Source organism: Palaemon carinicauda, chromosome 2, assembly GCF_036898095.1.
Source record: "Palaemon carinicauda isolate YSFRI2023 chromosome 2, ASM3689809v2, whole genome shotgun sequence".
NCBI lineage: Eukaryota > Metazoa > Arthropoda > Malacostraca > Decapoda > Palaemonidae > Palaemon > Palaemon carinicauda.
Window position 1 is genome coordinate 8,688,623 of NC_090726.1, and position 10,000 is coordinate 8,698,622.

General features: G+C 34.4%; 1 protein-coding gene across 1 annotated transcript in view; it reads left to right on the plus strand.

Moving 5' to 3' along the window:
* Nucleotides 1-10,000, plus strand: part of LOC137615071 (uncharacterized) — a 25,224-nt gene that overhangs the window by 4,575 nt on the left and 10,649 nt on the right. The window lies entirely within an intron of this gene.

Here is a 10,000-nt window from a genome sequence, read left to right on the forward strand (position 1 = left end):
GTGTGATAAATAAATGCCGCTTTGATATTTGTATTAGTTTTGTCATGCCAGCAAATTACTCAGAAGTGCAAAAAAAAAAAAAAAAAAAAAAAAAACACACATTTTATTGTACATTGTTTAAATTTGAGACTGACTTGGGTAATCAGAGCATAATTATTACCAAACTAGAATGACAGAAAATAAACATAACATTAATCATTCTAACTGAAGGTTATAACCATCAATCATTCATCTGGATGCTTTGATGACATCACTGGATAACTAATGAAACGCAGAAAGGAAGAATTTTTAATGTTGCTTAGATAGGTGTAAGAAATGAAATATGAGAAAGAATAATTCATTCGTTTCACTATGATAGAAATAAAAGAGACAGAACTGAATATTGTTTTTTATAAAATTTAAGATACAATATGCAGATCATTAACGGTTTTTATTCCAAAATACACTGGATTTGTAAAACAACAGATGAAAAGACGAGATTATGTACGTTCATAATTGTTGAACATTATAGACGTATGTATCAAAATGCATAACTGAAAAATCAGTAATTTGTCAAAGCGCTTATTTTCTGTGCCATATATAGCTTTGCAGACATACAGACAAACAAACTGACTTGACTGAATTGTGATAGCTGCATCATTGTAAAGAACTCATCCATTATAAAAGATTCATTACACGGCTTCGAGATAATTGTAAACCCCAAATTTTATTTATAACCGAACTTGTTCATTCGTATCCCCAGTAAGAATTAGTGAAAATGTTATCATACATAGCGTAAATAGTTCAGCATCATCGTCATCATCATCTCCTACGCCTATTGACGCAAAGGGCTTCGGTTAGATTTCGCCAGTCGTGTCTATCTTGAGCTCTTAAATCAATGGCTCTCCATTCATCATCTACTTCACGCTTCATAGTCCTCAGCCATGTAGGCTTGGGTCTTCCAACTCTTCTAGTGCCTTGTATATCCCAGTTGAAAGTTTGATGAACTAATCTCTCATGGGAAGTGCAAAGAGCATGCCCAAACCATCTCCATCTACCCCTCACCATGATCTCATCCACATAAGGCACTCGAGTAATCTCTCTCATAGTTTCATTTCTAATCCTGTAAATAGTTACGTATTATAAACTTTACAGTGAGTTATCATGGATGAGACGAGTTATTCTTCGATCCTTTTAGAAAACCTAGTTCAGACAAAAATATGACCACAAAAGTCGGTAATATCTTTTACCTCCTGATATTTGATTGGCAAAATCATAGTCATCCGAACTATTATTCCTAGAACCACAAATTTGAATCATGTTTTAGGGTAGAAACCCTTATGTAGCCTACAGTTGATATTGTAGGAAATGTATTATTCCCATAATAAAAACAACTCGAAAATCCTTTATTTAGGAATGAAGTTGGAGGCCCACTCCCCTTTTTTTCTCGACCTCAGACAATGTTGATGCCTATTTACAGCTGGGTGAATCTATGGGCGATAGTCAGGGATCGGAGAGGGTCCCAAAAATCACAATCTGAACACTGAACCACTACGTCGTTACGTTCATTTTCCATAGGGGTGTTAAGACCGTGTTTCAGTGGCTTGTTTAGAGTAGGAGTAGATTTTAAGCATGTTCCATTGAATTGACAATATCTGTCATATTCAATGACAACTACGCACACACACACATATATATATATATATGTGTGTGTGTGTGTGTGTGTGTGTGTGTGCTTCTGTGTGTGGATACGTTTGTGAAAATCAACACAATATTGTGTGCAATATAAGTAAATTTCTACCTCAAATTGAGATGGAGCCCTAGACTAATTAAAAGGTGAGGTAGCTACCATTGATGACCTCAGCATATAATGTATGAGCGTGTGTGTGTATGTGCGTGTGTGTGTATGTGCGTGTGTGTGCGCGCGCGTGTGTGTTGAAATGTTGAGCTACACGAAGTTTTTTCAATGTTATTCCCTTTGCCTCTGGAATAGATACCCTTAAGGGAATTTTTTCATGAGTATTGTGTCCACCTAGGTCAGGATTAGAACCTATGCGTGTCTGAGAGCATGTAATTATTTTGGTGCTGTAAGCTAAGGTTACATTTGATTTGTGGAGCCTCTTGGTCAACTACTATGCCCTCCTGCTTGACCAGTTTCCAAACTTTCCGGCCCTGGAATAACCGACTTCATCCAGACATGACAAGGGATATTTATCCTCACAAGTGAAACGAAATAAGTAATCATTATTGACCAAAAAGGAATATGCAAGGTCTTTGTAAGCCTATTCCTTTACTGAATTAGACTATGAGGACTATGAAGCGTGAAGCAGGAGATGATGAATGGAGAAGTATGGATTTAAAAGCTCAAGATAGAGACGACTTGCGAAATCTAACCGAGGCCCTTTGCATCAATAGGCGTGGATGAGATGATGATGATGATGATGATGATTAGGGTCTCACTGTATCATAGTGCCACTCGCACCACTCTCCTAAGATCTGTCAGAAATCAGAAACTATGTATTGGTCTCAAGAACTTATATGACAACCACGTCGTCTGCCATTCATTGTCAGTCACCCATAAACAACCAAAGCCAAGTTCCCACTAATTTCTAATGACCAATATCCTTTATAAACCAGGCAATCCGAGCTAATTCTATCTCCGAACTCCATTAAGCTCGGTCATTGACAACTGGAAATTGATCAGGCAAACAGGTTTCCAGCGTAGAAAACTGGTTTCATCCTGCACCTGCAATGCGTGTCTTTTAGCGGCAGCAATTAAAAGAATGACCTCTGGAAACTTTCGTCTCATGGTCAAGTGATCTCAGGTCTTCTCCCTTTGCGTCCTATTCTTCTGCTTGCAGATTCTTCTTCTTTTTTTTTTTCTTTTTTTTCTTTTTTTGTAGATCTGCTTGTTCGTATGTTTATACTTTTGTTAGCATAATATGACTTTGATTCAAAGTAGAATATTAATTCTACATTAAAAAAAAAAGTGGGGTTTTTTTTCTAAATAGGAAACTGGTAGATTAACAGAGGGGAGCATGAGAGTAAAATAATTCAATGCATTTGGAATGTAATCGTAAAATTAAATACCTTGAAATTATCCAATAAAGGAAAATAATCATAAAAAAATAATAATATATTATAACTCATAAGTTTATACATCACAGAAACTCCCTAAGCGATACAAAAACATGAAACATCTACACCCCTTCGAAACCGATGTGAAGAACCGAATTCAAGCAAAAAGCAAAACAAGCAAAAAAAAACACAAAATTCTTTCTTACACTAGACCCTGACTATGACGTCGGGCGAGGCGAGACTGTGCTAGGGCCCTCGGGTGAAGCTTCGGACGAGATAAGGATGCTCCCAGCATCCTTAAAGAACGCTTGGCGAGGTCGGGTGTGCCCGACTTGATTCAAGGCACGATGTGCATTTCTTTCTCTCTCTTTTCAGTTTGCTTTTTGCTGTAGGATCTTTTCTGGAAGAGTGAGATACAGGAGAAGCGAACAGGAGACAGACAGAGGGAAGTGTAAAGTGCATAGGATGTTCTTGTAAAGAAAGAAAGAGACAAGAAGGAAGAAATAGATTAGTCTTAGAAATTGAAATGTCAATGTTCACAGCAGATGGAATAGAAATCAGAGGAGTAAGAAAAGAAATTATTATTATTATTATCATTATTATTATCATTATTATTATTATTAATATTATTATTCTTGACCAACATCTTTTATTATAGCTAATCTCTATGTACATCCTGTATGTTATTTTCATACAGCAATTTTAGGATTCAACATTGCTTATATACATATGTATATACATGTATATGTGTTATCTATCTATCTATCTATATATATATATATATATATATATATATATATATATATATATATATATACACATATATAGGAATATGTATCTACACACACATTTATATGTATATTTACACATGAGCGTATATATATATATATATATATATATATATATATATATATACATATATATATGTATATATATGTATATGTGTGTATATATGTATATATATGTATATATATATGTGTGTGTGTGTTTACAGTATATGTATATATATATATATATATATATATATATATATATATATATATATATATATATATATGTATATATATATACATATATATACATATATATATATGAATACATAAATATAGTATATGTGTGTATGTGTGTATATACATATGTTATGTGTGAATGAGTGCAGTTGTATTGTATTTAGTGCTCGATATTCATAATTGTACAATCGTGTTTCTCGGCTTCTTTTGAAAACCATGAAAATCACATGTTTGTCGCACCATCATGACAAAGTGAGGTTGAAGGACAGTGAAGGTTGTCTACAATATCTTGTAAGCCCATGTGCAATTCCTATGTATATGAGTTTCTATCCAACTTTCTTCGGGATATGCCTCTCATCATAGGTAATATTGCTTCCATAATATGTATTCTCTCCATATGACTGAACCATGTTAGGAAAAGCTCACACCTTTTTCCAACTAAACTAAGCTGATTTACCAGTTATAGGCATCTCCAAATTTCTCACCCTGACAGTTATCCTCACACTAGGCACATAGATATTCTTAATACTGTATAGCCTTTTATCTTTACTTTGCATTCAACATCAAGGCTTCACTTCCATAAAGGGAAGTTGGCTCAACAATTGTTTCACACATTCCTACATGGGCTTCCACCGACGATTCCAATCTGTCAACAATCTTTTGCAGATAACCTGCTATGTTTCTTGCTTTGCCTATTTGGTGACTCACTACTTCTCTCATCACATCAACATCTGTCACATATATTCTCAGATACTCTTTAGCTAATCTGGTTTATCTAGCGTTTGGATAGTCCCTTGAAACTATCTGTCTCTTTAGCTCCTCTCTGGGTTTGTGAGATGTAGGTTTTAGATAATTATGAAAAAACAAGAGACAAACTTCGATCCTACTTAAGGAATAAACTTGAATACACAGCATATATAGGGCTGTTGGATAGAGCCATACATACATACAGACACACATACGCATATATATATATATATATATATATATATATATATATATATATATAAACATATATATATTTACATATATTTGTATATATATATATATATATACAGTTGCATATATATATATATATATATATATACATATATATATATATATATATATATATATATATATATATATACACATACATATTTATATATACAAATATATATTACGCATACAGTATACTACACGATCTGGCAGAATTTTTATTTTGTTATATATTCTCATCTATCTTCTGTTGTAGATGCTTCCCTTGGGTAACGCTAAGAAGTGTGATAGAAAATTCCCCAGAGCAACATTTTTTGTATCATCTTTTTCTCGTCATCCTTTTTTCTCCATTCTTTTCTTGATCTAAAGCGCAACACATTTTGAGAAACGATCAATAGTTTTTGTATTCTAAAAGCTTTTTCCATATTGAATTGAAATGGTTAGATTTATTGAGATAAACAGAATGATGGAAAGCAAAAAAGTGTAAATTCAAAATTAAGAGTTAGGTATATGACGAAAAGATAATTCTAACACTGTTGTGAATTCTCTCTCTCTCTCTCTCTCTCTCTCTCTCTCTCTCTCTCTCTCTCTCTCTCTCTCTCTCTCTCTCACACACACACACACACACACACACAAACACTGTGTCCCTTTGCAAGTGCTTGTGCGTGTGTGTAAAATCATAAGCCTCAATAGAAGGAATTCACCAAAGAATGTACTTTTTTTATAAATTCGGACTGGAACGAACAAGATCAGGACGGTTTCTAACAGCCTCTGGCTCCTGAAACAAAAAAAAAAAAGGCTAAAAATGCTTGTAACTACCCTTCAGCAATACTTTGTAATGACATTGCAACAAATCTTGGAATTGAAATCACAGATATTAAGCATCGAAGGGAACTTTTTTTGTGACGTGGATGAGATTCTGAAATGCTTTTTTGACCGTGGCATCGAGTTTGTGATTTAGCAAAAATTCGCAGAGCAAAGAATAAAGTTAACATTTATATATCTATAAACCTTAAGTGAAGTACTATTGAGATGCATATCACATGATATAAACATCAGTCTTATATTTACGCCTAGAAATTTCTTTTGTGTGGAACAAACTGTATATACCATTTATAAATATTAATATGAATATGATGTTCTTCAGTATTTCAGCTTCAATATGCAATATTTTAGATATTTGTCAATTAAAACAATATCAAATAGGTAATAGAGAAGTTTACCAAATTCCTGAAACAGCTCATAGACTATTAGTGATTACAAAAGAGTATTTAACAACTATTCTATTTTATCTTAACCCTTGAAAACTCTAAAATAAAAGTTTTTCATTTTGATATATTATCCTATTGACGTAAAGACAGATATAATTCCTCACCGTCTTGACAACTGGTTCGAAAGCCTCAAACCATTACGAAAAAGGAAGTAATGAATTTCAACTAAGGAAATTAAACATCTGCTAACTGACTCACAAGTTTTTACGGCTGGACCGGTTTTCGAGAGACATTTACCTCTGTCAATGAAGCTGGAAGGTGGTTATGTTTTCGCCCCTGTTTGTGTGTTTGAGTGTTGTTTGTGTGTGTGGTGTTTGTTTGTTTGTGGACAGCTTTCTGGCGCCAATTTTTATCGGAGAGTAATGAAACTTGCAGGGATTAACTTTTATGTAAAATTTCTGGAAATGATCAAATTTTGGAAGGTCAAAGGTCAAAGTCACGGTCAAGCAAAATATCCAATTTACGTAAAGATAAAGATATACCTCATCGTAAAAATTCTGGAAATTATTAAATTTTGGAAGGTCAAGGTCAAAGGTCAAAGTCATGGTCAAGCAAAATGTCTAATTTGCGTAATCAGCCATGAATTTGGACATCGTTGTCACAAAGACTTCAAACTTGGTTCCTATTTAGGTATATGGAAATCCACGCCAATTTATACATGTTAAGGTCAAAGGTCAAGGTAAAGGTGAAGCGAAAGGTCGAGAAATAAGCTGCCGCGGCGGAGGTCTGCGCTCTACTGAGGGCCCTTGTAGCTTTTCTTGATTTTTTTTTTTTTTTTTTTTTTTTTTTTTTTTTTTTTTTTGAGAGTGAATATGGCAGATGAGTTGAGGTCAATCGTAAACAACTTTTTGCACGGAAGAACTATTCTTGTTTAGGGTGAACTTTTTATTTGCACGCGACCAGGTCCTTCGTTGTCTTGTGCAAACGATCTATCACATAAGCGATAACTTTTTATTATGCAATATTACTTGAACTTGCGTGTTTTATTACTTCCCTTCAATTAAGGGATTAATCTATTGATAGTACAGGCATATTACATCTCTGGAATTTAATGTCATCAAATTTCGTTCCATCATATCTTTCTCTTCATTTATGTAAAATATTTCTGGCATCACTCTTATCCCTCCGAAAGATATATTCTTTTCCCCAATCTGTTATCCTCTACAAGCCACAAATGACCAAATCACCTCAAAGAATCTTATTAGAAATTACTCTGCGCATGCGCTAACCTGCTTCCGAAGTTTCAATTAACAACTGCCACCCTATTTCTTCATTTCGCATTCAGGATTCACACCCAGTTTCCATTTAAGACAGTTGGTGAAACAATGTGGTGGCCGATGTGGTAACGTCCCTGACTGGTGAACGCCATATTGCGGTTTGAGTCCTGTTCAAACTCATTAGTTCCTTTAGTCGTTGCAATCTCACCATCTTGTGAAATAAGGATGTTGGTTTTGGGGGAGCCTATAAGTCTATCTGTTTAGTCGTCAGCAGCCATTGCCTGGCCCTCCTTGGTTATAGCTTGGATGGAGGGGCTTGGACGCTAAGCATATGTATATATGGTCAGTCTCTAGGGTATAGTCCTGCTTGATAGGGCAATGCCACTGTCCCTTGCCATCGCCATTCATTAGCGGTCTTTAAACCTTAATGTTTGAACTTTGCTCCCATTAACTATCCTCCTCTTTCAAATTCTGTTCTGAGCTACTAACTTCCTAGCTTCATTTACTGTTTGATATACCTCTCCTCTTATTCCACCATCATTCATTAATTACCATTTCATATACCTATACAAATTAATCTATTGTATCATTTAATCATCCATACTAACGTACATCATTCCATCTTGTAGATTTCTTCCAATAAAATCAACTTTCACATTCTCAAAAAAAAATTCACAAGTCCATGCTGGCTCTCTCTACTATATGACACACTCTAAATTGCATCGCTCTCTCTCTCTCTCTCTCTCTCTCTCTCTCTCTCTCAAATTGCATCCACGAAAAAATCAATCCGTCTTGTAGGCAAAGCGTAAACAAGTCTCATCACTGGCTTTGGTTTCGTTATATAAAACTTTGCTTGTTCGCTATTTTTCATGATCACAGCACATTGTTTTTTTTTTTTTCACTTATCCTCAGTTACATGCGAACATCTCCATAAGTTAACCACGAACACACATAACTTTTAAATGTTTTTCCCGAATGTTTCATAATACACTGTGCCCTTAAAAGCTCTTCCTCTCTCTTTCCTATATACGCTGTCCACTTCCCAGGTATATGAAATAACTTTAATCCTTTATGATTATTAGTTAGGCATTGCTTTTACCTTTCCCATATGTAAAGAATGCTTATTGCTCTCATTGATATACATATACTGCATGTATATATAAACATATACATATATATGTGTATGTATTCATATATGCATATATATACAGTATAATATACATATATATATATATATATATATATATATATATATATATATATATATATATATATATATATATATATACCGTATGACATACATAAATATACTACGCTCTCGTTTTCACCAAATTACTTGCTTCCATATCTTTCACTATATATTCATACTAGCCACTGTTGATAATTCCCAGACTAATTAAAGTTGGCAGATGCTTGGCTGCTGATATTTTTCCCTTATATTCACACCGTGGAAGTGGCTGTAGCTCATTAGGCTGTAGCGGAGATATCAAAGGACTTATCATTAAAAAGGGAAACCGTGTATGTGTGTGATTTAATGCGCTCGCGCGTGTGTAACTGCGTATGTGTGTAAGTAGGAGCTAGTGCGTATATTATGCGATGTCTCTGTGATGAATTCTAATCTTAGATCCTGGAAAATCTGTTTATTTTGGTATTTGGAAAAAATTTTCAAATATATTTTAATAGATTACTAAAGATTGGCGATTCACTAATGGTAGTCTATTGGAAACGTTCCAGCCTGGCATTCTGCTGGACGGGAGTTCAAATCCCATTCATGCTCCATAGTTTCCTATAATGTCTGCAACCTCACCAACCTTGGGAAGTAAGGATGGGGATTTGGGGAAACCCATAAGTCTACCTGCTGAGTCATCAGCAGCCATTGCCTGGCTCTCCTTGGTCGTAGCATGGATGGAGAGGTGTTTGTTGCTCTTTTACCGTCTCTTAGTGTTATTCCCATCATTATTATTTCCATAGCTCTTTGAGTTGTAACTAACTAGCCTATTTGCTAAAGCTTTAATAAGACTCAAAGTTTCCGAATGATATATAGACACAAACACACACACACACACACACACATATATATATATATATATATATATATATATATATATATATATATATATATGCCTACTTACCGAGCTAGAGAGGTTCCAATAATACTGTGACACATTAAATCCTCCAAGAGAATATTATCAGTGATTCTTTTAAGGAAAATAAAAAAGGAAAGAAATTAAAAAACAATAAGGAATTGTTCAGAGGTATTGAAATGAAATGGTCTTATTTATATATGGTAAGGTAATGTCTTACATACCCTTCGTAGAAAGTCCAATAATAAGTTAGTTTTAGAGCGCCAGAGCAATAATAATGCATAAATGATAATGAATGATTTGAAGTTCTCTGGTATCCCACATAAATGATAGAGAGAGAGAGAGAGAGAGAGAGAGAGAGAGAGAGAGAGAGAGAGAGAGAG